This window comes from Sapajus apella, unplaced genomic scaffold (assembly GCF_009761245.1).
Source record: "Sapajus apella isolate SASKATOON/1434 unplaced genomic scaffold, GSC_monkey_1.0 scaffold56, whole genome shotgun sequence".
In the NCBI taxonomy this organism is placed as follows: Eukaryota; Metazoa; Chordata; class Mammalia; order Primates; family Cebidae; genus Sapajus; species Sapajus apella.
The window spans coordinates 11,707,575-11,724,274 of NW_022436996.1; the positions used below are offsets into that span (position 1 = coordinate 11,707,575).

Genomic DNA, 16,700 nt, shown 5'->3' on the forward strand with positions numbered 1-16,700 from the left:
CAGAATAGGTAAATTCTCAACTGAGCATTGAAATGGGCACAATTCTCTGACCCTATGTTAAACAATACTGAATCCAGTAAAGATAATTTAACTGCTTGCTTCTGGAATATAAGGCCATGAACCAAGTAAACAGCTTAGCTGTCAAGATTGAGGCCTTGCTCATGTAATCATGTTAAGACTCTTGCCACACTGTGCTCACCAGTCCAAAGGTATTAAGTTCTGAACTCTGCCCGGCCTTATCTGGTGCTCTGTCTTGCAAGATGCCTTAGTAATCACTCAGCCCAGAAGCTGCACCTATATAGACACCCTCCTCTGACTTCCCTTTTCAAGACACTGCTTTGACCAGGTAGTGTTCTTCGTTACCACAGTAGGCTTAATAAACTCAGCCTTGCCTTATCCAAGTATTGTTTTGTTTTTCTTTTAGGAGATTAACAGTCAACATGACAAACATTTTTTGAGTTTCATGAGTGGTGACTTTGTGGATGATTTTACTCTCAAGCAAGAAAAACAGTGCAACTCCATAATCAAAGGAAATTTTAGTGAGAAATTCAATACAAAAATAAAGAGTAAAAAGTATCCCTTTTAAACCAGGAGTTGGGGAAGTGATACCCCTCTTCTTCCCTGTCTTATCTAAATTCAGTTTTTCAGCATCTTGATAGAAATCAAGTTAAAAACAGCACTGCTCAATAAGATGCACAATTTAGTCCTGTTTTCTTTCCCATCCTCCCCATAGTCTGTATTTTTTTTTCATGTTTCTACTGTAGCTTTATGTCTGTGGGTAATCATGAATGAATATTTAACCATTTTACCAGCATTTGCAGCCTAGCAAAGGTTGAATTCCACTGAACTGGCAGATTGCTTTTTAATTTTCTGCTTGGATGGGTTGGGTTTGTTTTTTTTTTTTTTGTCCTGTAGTTTCTGAAATATTTTACGAGTCTTGATGGAAAGGCCAAAATGCTTGCAAATTTTGCTGATCTCTGCCAAAAGCAGATTAACCCTCCCTAATTCTTTAGAAACCTATGTACCAGCAGCTTAAGTGATGTGAGAAACATGATATATCGTTGTGAAACAGGACTTTCACAAGGGTTACAGAATGCTATGTCTACACAAGGGATATGTATGTTGATAATTATTCGGTATAGATTGTATATTACTTTGCTTTTTCTATAGTAAAGGGAATATTTATGACACTTAGAGATGTGAAATACAAGACAGCTTGAATATCACCATCCCTTAAATGTAGCCGATGATCTGTGAATAATAACTATATGACTTTGAAATGGGCTACGTGTATGAATACAGGTATTTTCATTACTCCCTGTTAATTGTTCTGGATTGAGTGGTTATTTCACTTCAAATGAAAATGACCTAGTGGCCATTTTCATTTGAAATGAAATTACAGGTGGCTCACACCTGTAATCCCAGCACTTTGGGAGGCCGAGGTGGGTGGATCATGAGGTCAAGAGATCGAGACCATCCTGGTCAACATGGTGAAACCCCGTCTCTACTAAAACTACAAAAAATTAGCTGGGCATGGTGGCGCATGCCTATAATCCCAGCTGCTCAGGAGGCTGAGGCAGGAGAATTGCCTGAACCCAGGAGGCGGAGGTTGCGGTGAGCCGAGATCGCGCCATTGCACTCCAGCCTGGGTAACAACAGTGAAACTCCGTCTCAAACAAAAAAAGAAAATGACCTAGTACCTTATTTCATGTCATTTATATGACTGACCAGACCTAGGATAACTTATGTTTTCTACCTCCTATAATAAATTTTTATGATCATGTTTAAAATAATTCCAATATCCCATCACAGTTTCATATTACCATCAATTTTTTGTCTGCTTTTAAACTTATTCTACCTGTTCTTTCCCATCTCCGTGGACAGTGACATCATTTTTCTAGTTTGTTAGGAGAAACGCCTTGGTTTCTCTTGTCTACAATGTGGAAGATTGTGCTGTGCTTGCTAAATGCTTTCTACCTCCTCTGTCAGATAGAGACCCGAGAGACCTCCCAGAGGAGAAGTGTTTGTTCCCACCCAGTCACATGGGCTTGTCCACTTTGCTTGGGGCAATGGAATGTAACCAGGTATGACTTGTCCCCAAAAGACTTTTAAGAAGATTGCTCACTGTGGCTGTGGCACCGCTCCTGTGCAATGAATACAGCATTTCTGTGATTGAAACTGCTCCCACAGCCTGGATTGTAGGATGCACAGTAAACATGAGCACAAGTCAAGTGCTCCAGGCTGACCTTTAGGTGAGCAGACCCAGACCCACAGCTGCTTTATGTAACTGGAGCAAGAAATCAATGCTCATTGTTGTACATTACTGACAATTGGGGGAAGACTTGAGGTTGTTTGTCATGCAACATAAATTAAAGTTGGCTAATATAGCCCACATCCAAGATATTGGATAATCTGATTAGTGCTTCCTTCCAAACCTTTGAAATATTTAACACAGATTACTTCTCATCACCTTTGTTGCTATTACTGTGGCATAGGCTACCATGGTCTCTCAAATGATTATTCTAATAGCCTCCTAACCGGCCTGGATGTTTCTTCCTTTCTTTTCTGACTCACCATTTACTTACAACATAGTACTAGAATAATCCTTTTAAATTGTAAATCAGATTATGTCATTCCTGTGCTGAAATCCCTTCAAAACCTTCCCACATCAATCAGATGACAGCCAACAGCCTTGGAAAGGCTTAGTCATTGTACGTTCATTCAATCTGCCTTCCTCTATGCCTAATCTCTTCCCCGTGTTATCTGCTACTAAGGTCCCCTACATTCACTAACCCAAGGCATACTGGCCTCTCTGCTGTAGCTCAAACCTGGCCAATGCATGCCTACCTCAGTAACTGACTTGCATTTACTCTTCTGGTTCTGCCTGAAATGCTCACTGTCACAGGGCACATTAAGGCTTAGTTTTTTAGTTCTTTATTCAAATACCATCTGCTCAGTGACATCTTCCTGTACCACCTAACTTAAAACTGCAAGGTCTCTCCACCAGAAGAGTTTCCCTCCTCCCTTCCTTGTGCTGTCTCCTTGGCGTTCACCATCTGACATGATGTATTTTACTAATTTACTTGCCTGACTCTACTAGATTTTGACTCTTATGGTGGCAGGGTCTTTTTACAATTTCATTTTTTTAACTGAAGCCTGTAACATTGATACAAACTTAGCAAGTATATAAAGGTGTTGCACAAATAAATGAGTAAATTATATGTTTAAGAAATTAAAATGTAGGCATTTTAATATTTTAAAATAGGAATTAATTGCATTTTTCTCAGAGATACCTTTCTTATTTTGAAAACTTTTTAAAAATTTAACATTTATAATAGTAGACAGTAATTCCATGTCAGGTTTATCTCCTAAATACCTTTTATCCCTCCAAACAGTACACATTCATAAGGTTGATATAGATGTTATCATGTACAGAATTCCACAAAATTTCTTACCTATCAAAACTTACTACTGTATCACTGTAGGCATACCTACCACTATATGTTGTTAATTACCCCCCCCCAAATATATGCCTTAAGTTATTAAACACTAGGGGACTTGGGGCAATAATTTCAACCCTTCCAATATAAATGTCTTTCTACCTTACACAGGATTCACTATTGAAAAACAGCTAATTTCCTATTTGAGATTATTTACTGGCTAAGTTCTAGTATAGCTATTTGGTTAAAATATTATGCTTTTGAACTATTTACAAATAAAGAGTTTTCTCAAATTAAAACGATTGCTTTTGCTGCACTTATTAGTATATTGGGGAGGTATATCATCTATGGTACATTTTCACAATCATAGCGTCTAATGAACATGATGACCCCGTGTATCCTCAACCCTTCTCAAGGTGACTAGAGATGTCTTGGGGTATTTTATTACACAGCAATGAACAACTGATGCAAGTGCTTTTTTTTGTTTCTGCTCTAAATGCATTCATTTCTTTTCCATCAAGCTACAAAAGATTAGTGTTTAAGAATGGTTGGGGGGGTGACAGAGGGGTAGCAGCAGTGAGCACTCAATACTCTGCTTTTCTCATCATCCCTCCTTACTTCCCTCCCACCTGCTTCTCTGTGTCTCTCGTTGCCTCGCCCTCTCCCAATGCATCATTAAAACTGTAGAGAAAAGTGTGTTCAAAGACTTTCCTGTTTCTTCTTCCTTTGGATCAAACTACTGAAATATCAAAGATAAATCTTTATTTGGAAAGGATTTCCTTTATTACTATTAATACCCATATTAAAGATGTGCAACCAATGTTTACTCTTAGCTGCTCTCTTCTATGTATGCAAGTAGTGGCAGACATTGCTTCTAAGAATAACAATTGCAGAAGGGAAAATGACTTAGAATAAAAGATACAGATTCCAGGGAATATCACATAATTCTAAGAGCAATTTGCTGTCCTTTGCTAAATGTGGTTTGAAATAACAATTTATCATCAGGTGGCAAACTTTAAATTGGATTAGGAACCATTATTATAGAATGAGGGAGAAAGGAGAAAATAAATGTGGATATTGAATGATCGTATGCTGTTGCAGCACAATACTTATCTCACTGAAGTTCCTGATGAAAAAAAAATCCTTTTATATATTTTATCTTTTCAACATAGTTTTTTTGTAAGCATAATGAAATACCACCATGAAGGATACTCCATCCATCTACACTGAATGATCATAGAGTAGGGAACACAGTCCATGGGAGGTTGTTTTTTAAAAGCATACGTTTTGGACATAAACATGGGAACAACAGACAATGGGGACTTCAAGGTGGGGACAGCAAAGGAGGGGCAAAGGGTTGGAAAACTGCCTTTAGAGTAAAATAATCACTACCTGGATAACAGGCTCAATTGTACCCCAAATGTCAGCATCACACAATATACCCTTGTAACAAATGTAAACATGTAGCCCTTGAATCTAAAATAAATGAAAAAAGTCACATTGCAGCCCATAAACTTATATAATTGTTGTCAATTACAATTAAAAAAATAAAAATTAGAAAGTTTAAAGTTTGTATAAATAAATAAATGTTGGTTGATTACTTTAAAAAAAAAAAAAAGTAAAAACACTCTTTTAAGAGATTTGAGTGCCATACCTGTCAGAGAAACCTACCATGACCATATATATGGAAATACTTTCAGGTAATGAACATTGTATCATTTTTAAAACTACATCTTTTACAAAAGTGATAAGTAGAAAAGATAGACACGACATGCATAAATGTGTATGTGTGTGTGTGTGTGTGTGTGTGTACATAAACTATATAGAATTTTAGAATTTATGCAAAAAATGTATCTTATATTACAACTCAGCAATTTTATGCCTAATCATTAAATGATACTATTTTTTTTTTATGTGCCAAGAAAGAAAAACTTAATTCTGACTACCTAAAATCATAACGGCAGTAAATTGCTCAGCTTGGATTTAGACCCTAGTCCTGACTGTAAATCATGCAATGTAGATAGATAGGAGGTGTTGTCTTCGTAGAAACTTTAGAAGAGAATTCTACTGGTGATGTCTAAATTGTAGTAAGAGCAGGTCTTTACTGATCTTTATTATTACTTTAGATAGTATGTATCTGCATTGTACAATATATGAAGTGCCCTTTTCTCAATGGCCAGGAGTTTAGAAACATGTTATTCTCGTTTCCCTGTTTGATTACTGAGCATGCAGCTCAGATACACAAAACTTTTCTATACATAGATCTTTTTATCTGGGTCAGACATATTTCTACAACACTCCCTGACAAATTGCTGGCTGTATACACACTGCATTTGCAATTGATAAATGCAGAGACTGTCAAAAATAAAAGGCACTCATATTGTATCACTGTTACTTCTATGTCACCCAGACCTCCTTTCATGACAGGCGTTCCTAAAGCCTCAGCAGACTGGGAGGTTTCTGTTGCTCTCTTAGGCGCTCTGTATATTTTACTTCCTTTAAAAATATTATTTTAAAAATTGTCTCAGAATATGAGAAAATCTCCGCAGAAAAAAAATCAACTTCAACTTTATTGATAGGCTTGAATTCTTTATCTTTACTCTCACTAGGAAGTCTTCCTTCCCCCCATTTTTCTCCTATGCAGATTGGTTTAGTATCAGGCTTTCAAATGCAGCAAGTCATTTATTTGATCATCTTCTGATAAAATGCAAACTTCCATCATGTATTAACTTATACCATCTAAAATGACAGAGGAATCATGTGTAGAACTTTATTTTAGGCCTGATTTTCCCAATAAGACAGCAATTTTTTATTGCATTTTACATAAACTATTTTTTTTAATTCAACTGCATTTCTAACTTTAATATTTGTTACTCATATGTGATTACTAATAACATCTAGTATTTTATGTATAATTAATAAATAATTGTTAAGAAATACAGCTTGCAATCTTGTGTTAAAACAGAGTAGAGAGAGAGCAAACAAAACTGAGTATTACATAAAGCCAACATAAAGTCAAGAAGATGGTTTCCCATCCACTTGGATTCATAACGGCAATGGGATCCTAAGATGAGGTCAGGGACAGGGAAATGACATAGATGCACTGAGAGGACTCCGAAAGTGACCTGTAATTTTCTTATTTTTATTTCAAGACTGGCTCTGAAGTAGGAAAGAATATGAAACATCATGGAACAAAAATCTAATCATATTCCAGCAAGGGTAGTGTTTGTAAGACTGTGTACTTTGCAATAAATTATTGTTCTATCAGGAACAATCACTTTTTCTTTAAGACCGTATTTCTCCCTTCAGCAATATGAGAGTGAACATATTGAATAATGTTAAAGTTATTTTACATCTCATAATGTATTTCCAGTGTTTGTACCTTGGTTGCTTTATCTTCACCTTTTCTATAACATGGTTAACTTTTTTTGGATAGTCTTTCCAAATTCCCTAACCCACAGATAGACGCTAGCCTATAGGTAGATTTATATGGACATATACAACGTTTAAGTTTCAAATTTCCCACTTGCAAAAACCACCTTTAAAGCCCTGGGGATGAAACTAGGTGTTCATTTGGTCATATGTTTTTCATAAAAGTTTTGCAAACTTTCTAGAAAAGTGCAACTGATTCAGAGAGCTGCATGGTTCTGCTCTTAACTCCCTCTATGACCTTCTCCTTGTGTCAAGCGGCGTTAGAGTGCCTGATGATATTTCTGGTGTCTGAGTAACAGAATGTTAAATAGGGGTGCATTTAGTTTTGGTTAGTAAGAGGAAGTTAAATTGTTTTCAGTTACTTCCATAAAGAATTAAGCTATTGCTAGCTATTTTGATATAGAAATGAGTTCCAAATATACACTTACAGAAAGTTGTGCCAACAGACCCCATGTTGTGACATAAGATTGTGGGGCTAGTTGTCATATTCTGATAATCATATCACATATAATTGTGTCCTATACAATAACACTGCAAGTATCAGAAGAATGTAAGAGGGGAATAAAAATGAAAGTTGGGCCGGGCGCGGTGGCTCACGCCTGTAATCCCAGCACTTTGGGAGGCCGAGGCGGGTGGATCACGAGGTCAAGAGATCGAGACCATCCTGGTCAACACGGTGAAACCCCGTCTCTACTAAAAATACAAAAAATTAGCTGGGCATGGTGGCGCGTGCCTGTAATCCCAGCTACTCAGGAGGCTGAGGCAGGAGAATTGCCTGAACCCAGGAGGCGGAGGTTGCGGTGAGCCGAGATCGCGCCATTGCACTCCAGCCTGGGTAACAAGAGCGAAACTCCGTCTCAAAAAAAAAAAAAAAAAAAAAAAAAAAAAGAAAGTTGGAATTGTTCAGAGCCTGAAGCTAGTCTGTGGATAAATCAAATAATTAGTTGCATAAAATTATAAGCAGAGAACTTTAGTAGCCCCCGTCAATATACCTTTCCATATTTTTGATGATAATCATGCAATATGGAATTTATTGAAATCCCTGTATCTTGAGAACATATGCTGTAGAATACTACAATAATATATTTTGAAGAATCATGCAAAAAAGCATAAATTATTTCTTCTTTTTTTTGTTGAAAATGTTGAAATTTTGTTGTCATGTTAAGAAGGAATCAAAGTATAATTTATTTTCATTTCTCTCCTCATTGTAAATATTCATTTTTTGAATTGTAAATTTTTTATTACATTTTCAAATTTCATAAAGGTTTTTCCCCTAGTTCCAGCTCTTTATTGCCAAGATTATAATTTTTATTTTCCTTTTTAAAATGAAAACTGCCAATGCTTTCTTAATATACCTCCCACAATCTTGTTCAAGTAGAATCCAAGATATTTCATCATTTTTCACTTCAGTAACTAAGTAATGCTCTTTCTGCTTCTTCATACATCATTTACCCCACGTGGACAAGTTTATGTTGATTAAACAAACTATAAATGATTAGCATCTTTATAACATTCTAAGCCAATCTATGTCTTCTAGGTATTTACTGATTACCTTAACATGAATATTTAGAAGACCATACATTTCATATGTGCTTTGCCTTTGTATAGAACTTTCCTAGATTTCCTTTGGAAGACAGCTTTTATTTTTTAACTTTTATTTTAAGTTCAGGGGAAGATGTGCAAGTTTGTAACATATGTAAGTTGTGTGTCACAGGGGTTTCGTGTATAGATTATTTTGTTACTAGGTAATAAGCACAGTATTGAAAAGGTAGTATTTCAATCCTCATCCTCCTCCCTGCCTACAACCTCAAGTAGCCCCCAGTCTCTGTTATTCCCTTTTTTTGTGTTCATATGTAATCAACATCCAGCTCCTCCTGATAAGTGAGAACAAGTGGTATTCGGTTTTCTGTTCCTGTGTTAGTTTGTTGAGAATGGTGGCCTCTAGCTTTGTCCATGTCCCTGCAAAGGACATTAATTCATCTTTTTTATGACTGCATAGTATTCCATGGTGTATAAGTGCCCCATTTCCTTTATCCAGTCTGTCATTGATGGGCATTTTGGTTGGTTACAAGTCGCTACTATTGTGACCAGTGCTACAATAAACATATGTGTGCATGTGTCTTTATAGTAAACTATTTATAATCCTTTGGGTATAGACCCAGTAATGGGATTGCTGACTCAAATGGTATTTCTGGTGCTAGATCCTTGAGGAATCTCCACAGTGTTCTCCACAATGGTTGAACAAATTTACATTCCCACCAACAGTGTAAACGTTTTCCTATTTCTCCACATTCTCTCCAGCATCTGTTGTTTCCTGACTTTTTAATGATAGCCATTCTAACTGGTGTGAGATGGTATCTCATTGTGGCTTTGATTTACATTTCTCTAATGACCAGAGATGATGGCTTTTTTTCATGTTTCTTGGCCACATTCATTTCTTGTTTTGAGAAGTGTCTGTTCATATCTTTTGCCCACTTTTTGATGGGGTTGTTTGCTTCTTGTAAATTTGTTGAAGTTCTTGAGTTAATTTTTATATAAGGTGTAAGTAAGGATCCATTTTATGCTTTCTGCATATGGCTAGCCATTTATCCCAACACCATTTATTAAATCCTTTCCCCATTGCTTGTTTTTGTCAGGTTTGTCAAGGATCAAATGGTTGTAGGTGTGAGGTGTTATTTATGAGGCCTCTGTTCTGTTCCATTCATCTATATATCTGTTTTGGCACCAGTACTATGCTATTTTTGTTACTATAGCCTTGTAGTATAGTTTGAAGTCAGGTAGTGTGATGCCTCCAGCTTTGTTCTTTTTGTTTAGGATTGTCTTGGATATAGGGCACTTTTTTTGGTTCCACATGAAATTTAAAGTAGTTTTTTTTCTAATTCTCTCAAGAAAGTCAGTGGTAGGTGGATGGGGATAGCACTGAATCTATAAATTACTTAGGGCAGTATGGCCATCTTTATGATATTGAGTCTTCCTATCCATGAGCATGGAATGCTTTTCCATTTGTTTATGTCCTCTCTTATTTCCTTGAGCAGTGATTTGTAGTTCTTTTTGAAGAGGTCCTTCACATCCCTTGTTAGTTGCATTCCTAGGTATTTTATTCTTTTTTCTAGCAATTGTGAATGGGGGTCCACTCATGATTTGGCTCTCCGTTTGTCTGTTATAGGTGTATAGGAATGCTTGTGATATTTGCACATTGATTTTTGTATCCTGAGACTTTGCTGAAGTTGCTTATTAGCTTAAGGGGATTTTGAGCTGAGGTGATGGGGTTTTCTAAATATACAATCGTGTCATCTGCAAATAGAGAAAATTTGACTTCCTCGCTTCCTATTTAATGCCCTTTATTTCTTTTTCATGCCTGATTACCCTGGCCAGAACTTCCAATACTATGTTGAATAAAAGTGGTGACAGAGGGCATTCTTGCTTTCTGCTGGTTTTCAAAGGGAATGCTTCCAGTTTTTGCCTATTCAGTATGATGTTGGTTGTGGGTTTGTCATAAATAGTTCTTATTATTTTGAGATAAATACCTAGTTTATTGAGAGTTTTTAGAATGAAGGGGTGTTGAATATTATAGAAGGTCTTTTCGGCATCTGTTGAGATAATCATGTGATTTTTGTCATTGATTCTGTTTATGTGATGGATTATGTTTATTTATTTGAGTATGTTGAACCAGCCTTGCATCCCAGGGATGAAGCTGACTTGATTGTGGCAGATAAACTTTTTGATGTGCTGCTGGATTTGGTTTGCCAGTATTTTATTGAGGATTTTTGAATCGATATTCATCAGGAATATCGACCTGATTTTTTTTGTTGTTGTGTCTCTGCCAGGTTTTGGTATCAGGATGATGGTGGCCTCATAAAATGAGTTAAGGAGAAGTCCCTTTTTTTCTATTATTTGAAATAGTTTCAGAAGGAATGGTACCAGCTCCTCTTTGTACCTCTGGTAGAATTTGGCTGTGAATGCATCTGGTCCTGGGCTTTTTTTCGTTGGCAGGTTATTAATTACACCCTCAATTTTAGAAGTTGTTACTCCTCTATTCAGGGATTCAACTTAATCCTAATTTAGTCTTGGGAGGGTGTATGTGTCCAGGAATTTATCCATTTCTTCTAGATTTTCTAGTTTATTTGTGTAGAGCTCATTATAGTATTCTCTGATGGTAGTTTTTATTTCTTTGGATCAGTGGTGATATCCCCTTTATCCTTTTTTATTGTGTCTATTTGATTCTTCTCTTTTTTCTTCTTTATTAGTCTGGCTAGTGGTCTGTTTTGTTAATCTTTTCAAAAAATCGGCTTCTGGGTTCACTGATTTTTTTGAAGGGTTTTTCACATCTCTATCTCCTTCAGTTCTGCTGTGATCTTAGTTATTTCTTGTCTTCTTCTAGCTTTTGAATTTGTTTGCTCTTGCTTCTGTAGTTCTTTTAATTGTGATATTAGGAGGTCAATTTTAGATCTTCCCTGCTTTCTCCTGTGGTCATTTAGTACTATAAATTTCCCTCTAAACACTGCTTTAAAGTGTGTCCCTGAGATTCTGGTACATTGTGTCTTTGTTCTCATTGGTTTCAAAAAAATTATTTATTTCTGCCTTAATTTCACTATTTACTCACTAGTCATTCAGGAGCAGGTTGTTCAGTTTCCATGTAGTTGTGCGGTTTTGAGTGAGTTTCTTGATCCTGGGTTATAATTTGATTGCACCGTGGCCTGAGACTGTTTGTTATGATTTTCGATCTTTTGCATTTGCTGAGGAGTGTTGTACTTCCAATTATCTGGTAATTTTAGAATAAGTACAGTATGGTGCTGAGAAGAACATATATTCTATTGATTTGGGGTGATGAGTTCTGTAGATGTCTATTAGGTTCTCCTGGTCCAGAGCTAAGTTCAAATCCTGAATATCCTTGTTAATTTCCTGTCTCGTTGATCTGTCTAATATTGGTAGCGGCAGGTTAAGGTTTCCCACTCTTAATGTGTGGGAGTCTATAGCAGCCATTCGGACTGGTGTGAGATGGTAGTTTTGCAGTTTTGATTTGGATTTCTTTAATGATTAGTAATGTTGAGCATTTTTCATATGCTTGTTGGCCATGTGTATGCCTTCTTTGGAAAAGTCTGCTCATGTCCTTTGCCCATTTTTTAATGGGGTTGTTTTTTACTTGTAAATTTGTTTATGCCCCTTATAGATTCTGGATATTGAATAGAGAGTCCTTTCCTCATTGCTTATTTTGTAAGACCGCTTTCTATTTCTGTCACTATGCCATATTCTTTAGTACATTCTAAAGTTTCCTTTTGTTTGACAGGAGGAATTTCCTCTTTTGCAGAGAACTTCCTTTCCATCTAATCTTGGAATATTAGCCAATTCAATATGCTGCCTGCCGTCCTGCCCATGTGAGCTTAGTGCTGCTTTCTTCTAAACCATTACCACTAAAAGCTAATTCATAAATACAAATGGCATGCCTCATGCATGCATTAGTCATATTTCCTTTCTTTCTCCAGATCAGTTGTTTCTGAGCTTTGGGGAGAGGGATCATAAGTGTTCTTGAGAATCAGATGAAAGCTATGAACTATCTCACCAAAGAACTATCTCCTACACCAAATATTTTAATCTCAAGAATATTGACCCCATGTTAGGAACCCCTGCTCTGAACCCAGAGACTAAAGTTATATACTGACCATTTTATCTGCTTTACAGAGAGACATAAAATCATCTCCCAATTGATGTTGAGTAATTTCATTCATTCCTTTTGCTTTCATATATTTTTTCTTTATTAATATACAAAAAACTTAAAAACATTTATATTGGGCAAATAAATGTGAAGTTTCTCATAAGAGGGACCATATGTTATAGACTGTGCTGATCCATATAAGAAAACCAAAAATGAATATACTTCTAATTTTCTGTGTCAATTTACTTTCATATGTATTTATTTAGTCTATGGTTATAGCATTATTTCCTTTACAGTGTACACCAAAATGCATTTTGTCCCAGTCTTTTTTTTTTTTTTTTTTTTTTTTTTAGATATGAAGTCTTGCTCTGTAGCCCAGGTTGGGGTGCACTGGTGTGATCTCGGCTCACTGCAACCTCCGTCTTCCGAATTCAACCCATTCTCCTATTTCAGCCTCCCAGGTAGCTGGGACTACAGGCATGAGTTTACTGCGCCTCGCCAGTTTTTTTGGTATTTTTAGTATCAATGGGGTTTCACTATGTTAGCCAGGATGGTCCTGATCTCCTGACACCTGATCTACCTTCCTCAGCTTCCCAAAGTGCTGGGATTACAGACGTGAGCCACCACGCCCAGCCCAGTCCTTTTTAAAATACACAATATCAAGATCTCTTCTCTTTAATCTTTTCTTAGACCTTTGTATTTTATTTCATTGAAGCTTGCTTCAGCTTTCCTGATGTATTATCAATATGTTGACTAAGTCCGTTTCTTCCTTTTCCGTAACTGTGATAAAGTCAGCAGTAGGTATAACTGAGCTCAGTCTGCAAACACTGTATCTTTTTTTTTTTTTTAATCTTTACCCTCCAATTCTCATATGTTGACAAGAATGTTCTTATAAAACAATATGCATACTCTAAACATCATTGATGACTATGTGGCCAGTCTTATTTCATTTTCTCTCCTACCCATTGATGTATAATATCCTCACAAATTTCAACAGCTTTTGTGACATGCCATCTTTCCAAGACTTTGAAGAGTAAAACAATCTCTCTATTCCTGGTTTGTCTAAATTATTGCACTAAACATAATACAATTATAATCCACCTCGGTCTTTAGGTCTATTTCATTATTTGTTCTTAATATTAAGTATGAAATTTCCAGATGCTTGACTATTACCAATGCTAACTTCTGGGCCTGTCCTATAAATCTCAATTATATTTGTTAGACTGTATGCTGAATGGGTTTCACGTCTTATTTCATTTAACCTTCATAGCGACCACAGTGACTATGTTACACTGCTTTGTAGATGAGAAAACTAACAATATAAAAGAAAGCACAGTGCACAGAACAGGGATTGAACACAACAGGCTTCCTCCAGAGCTCACATGATGTCAAAACTTTCTAACCCATCTACACAAATTTTAGATCAACCTGTCCTGTTTATAAGTAATTATTTTTCCATTCCTATCTGCTCCAGGGTGGACTTCTTTAAGTCCCCACCTTATTTTTTCATTTATTCCATTTAAGAAAGCTCAAATGGAGTGAAAAAGGACCTCAAGTGCCCTAAGAGAGTTTTTAGTGGCCTCTTTGAGAAGAGCCTGGTGCCTATATCAATAGAAGAGGACAATAAAATGACAATATTTTTCTATTCATTCACTTTTTATCATTGTCTATAGTGGCAGATAAAATTTAAAAAAAATGATAAAATGTAATATAAGGAGTTAAATTTCCCTAATGATGGTTTTGATTAAGAAAATCTGTCCTGGACATTGTCATATTAAATGATTCAGTTTTACTCTTCTGGAAATAAAATCTCCAAATTTCAATTTTAAATGATTTAATAACATTTAAAATAATTGAGTATTTTCTTCAAGCATCCCAGCAATAACATTACCCACTTGTTGAATATTACCCTTTTATGATTTCATATTAACACGTAAAGAAATAAATAATCAACTTTGAGCTATGCCTAATTCACTATTTTCTACATAGATTCTGATGCATAGGCTGTCAAGAGATTATTTATTCTTAAAGTAAAATCCATTCCTCAAATGTGACATGCAGAAAATTAATGTGAAATCATCAGTTTCCAAGCTCACCTTATTTTGGGTCTATATATACCACCTGCAAATACCGTCTGTGTAAAGATAAATTCCAGACATATGACATTGAGCCTGATATTCAACTGGTCCCCTTGCCTTGCTGTCTCATGCATAATAACTGAAATCCTCTCTATCTTGCTTTCCTTGGTACTCTCAAGAAATTGAGAAAATGCCTAATACATAACAGGTATGTAATAAAAAATTATTTTAAAAATAATAAACCCTGTTTTTAGAGTTCACAATGTAGTGGAATGCAAGTAGGTGATGACTGAATAGTTACATAAAATCTAAGCTCTCTTCTTAGGGTTCCTTGCATTATTTTAAGCCATGTAGTTAATATTATTCATTATGTGATTCCAATTGTGGAGCTTTTGAAGTTAATATAGATTACGTTAGAAACTGAACAAGCAAAATCCAGGCAAATTATTAAATATTTTGTAAAGAAGTAGAGGGATTTTCTTTTTCTAAAAAAAAGTAAGATGAATTTTTTATTATACAACTATTGTTTCATGGCTGGGCTTGGTGGCCTGTAATCTCAGCACTTTGGGAGGTCAAGGTAGGATAACTGGCTAAGCCCAGAAATTTGAGACCAACTTGGGCAATATAGTGAATCCTTATCTCTACCAAAGAAAAAAAAATGTAAATAAAGAATTGTTAAAATTCCATTGTATCTTGCTCACAATGTAAACTGACATAATTTTTTTATCATCTAGTTCATATACATGTGTCTTAAAATATTTAAATTTTAACAAATCCTACTTCTGGGAACTTAACTTGAAATATGGCAAAATGTTTGAACAATTCAGTCTACACTGTCTTCTACAGAATTATTTATAAGATCAAACAATTGGAATAAACTAAACACACAGTAGTAGTTGATATAGTTTGAACGTACATGCCCCTCAAATCTCATGTTGAATTGTAATCCTCAGTGTTGGAGGTGGGGCCTGGCGGGAGGTGACTGGGTCATGGGTGAGGATTTCTTGGGGAATGGTTTACCGCCATTCCCTTGGTGCTGTCCTTGCAATAGTGAGTTCTCAGAACATCTGGTCATTGAAACATGTGTGGCACCTCCTCACTCTCGTTCTTGCTCCTGCTTTTGCCATGTGACATGTCTGCTCCTCCTTCACCTTCAACCATAAATGTAAATTTCCTGAGGTCTCCCCAGAAGCTGAGCATATGTCAGCACTACACTTCCTGTATATCATGAAGAACTGCGTGCAAATTAAACCTTTCCTTATAAATTACTCAGTCTGAGGAATTTTCTATAGCAATGCAAGAATGGCCTAATATACCAAGGAAAAGTTTAAATAAAGTACTGTGTGTCACCAAGTATGTTTTCCATACACATATATGCACGTTAGACAGAAAGAATTATAGGCAACCCAAATTTCAGCAATAGTTTTCATTGAGCAGTGAAACTTGTGGGTCTTTTTAATAGCTTCCATTTTTCTGGTTTCCTTTATAGTCTTGGGTTTTTTTTTTTTTTTTTTTTAACCCTAACATATATTTAGTATCAGATCAGAAATAAAAAGCTTCACTCAATTACATGTTTCATGCTTACTGTCTGTTTATGCCCTCTTTGTCTCTTATACACAATGCCCTCCAGTGTCCCCATGCGTGATTGTAATCCACTGTGTGGCTCCATTGACTAACATAAGCAGATACAGCATGGGGACTGGATTTGTGTCACATTTATGACAAACATTATCACGAGCGAGAGTTGCATTGATGAGCTAAAGGAGCTGATATCCCAAGGGGATACAGTTGAAAGGCTACTAGCAAGACTACAATCAGCAGTGCTGCAGCTGCCAACTCGACTCATCTGCAAGCCCATCAATGCCCAGATGCCCTGGAAGCTGCCTATGGAAGGCCTTCAAGCAACGTCTCTGGGCAAAAACAGTGTCACGGAAGCACCTATCTTATTTTACATAATAAGCTCATGCCTACCACAATCAATGAATCAATCCATCAAGACAGATAGAGAAACTGAAAAGAAAGAAAATGCAAAGAATCATTTGTACTCTTTTTTACCACTATTTCATTACATTTATTTAGTCAAACACACACTTCTTT

The 16,700-nt window shown here is 36.1% G+C and overlaps 1 protein-coding gene and 1 long non-coding RNA gene across 2 annotated transcripts in view; both read right to left on the minus strand.

Annotated features, from left to right (window-relative positions):
* The window catches only part of CNTNAP2 (contactin associated protein 2), a 2,272,324-nt gene that overhangs the window by 1,896,330 nt on the left and 359,294 nt on the right, over positions 1-16,700 (minus strand). The window lies entirely within an intron of this gene.
* On the minus strand, positions 883-7,444 carry LOC116528055. The gene is made up of 2 exons (XR_004258831.1): positions 1,694-7,444; positions 883-1,368 (listed from the first exon to the last, which is right to left on the minus strand). It is a non-coding gene; the product is annotated as an uncharacterized LOC116528055 (long non-coding RNA).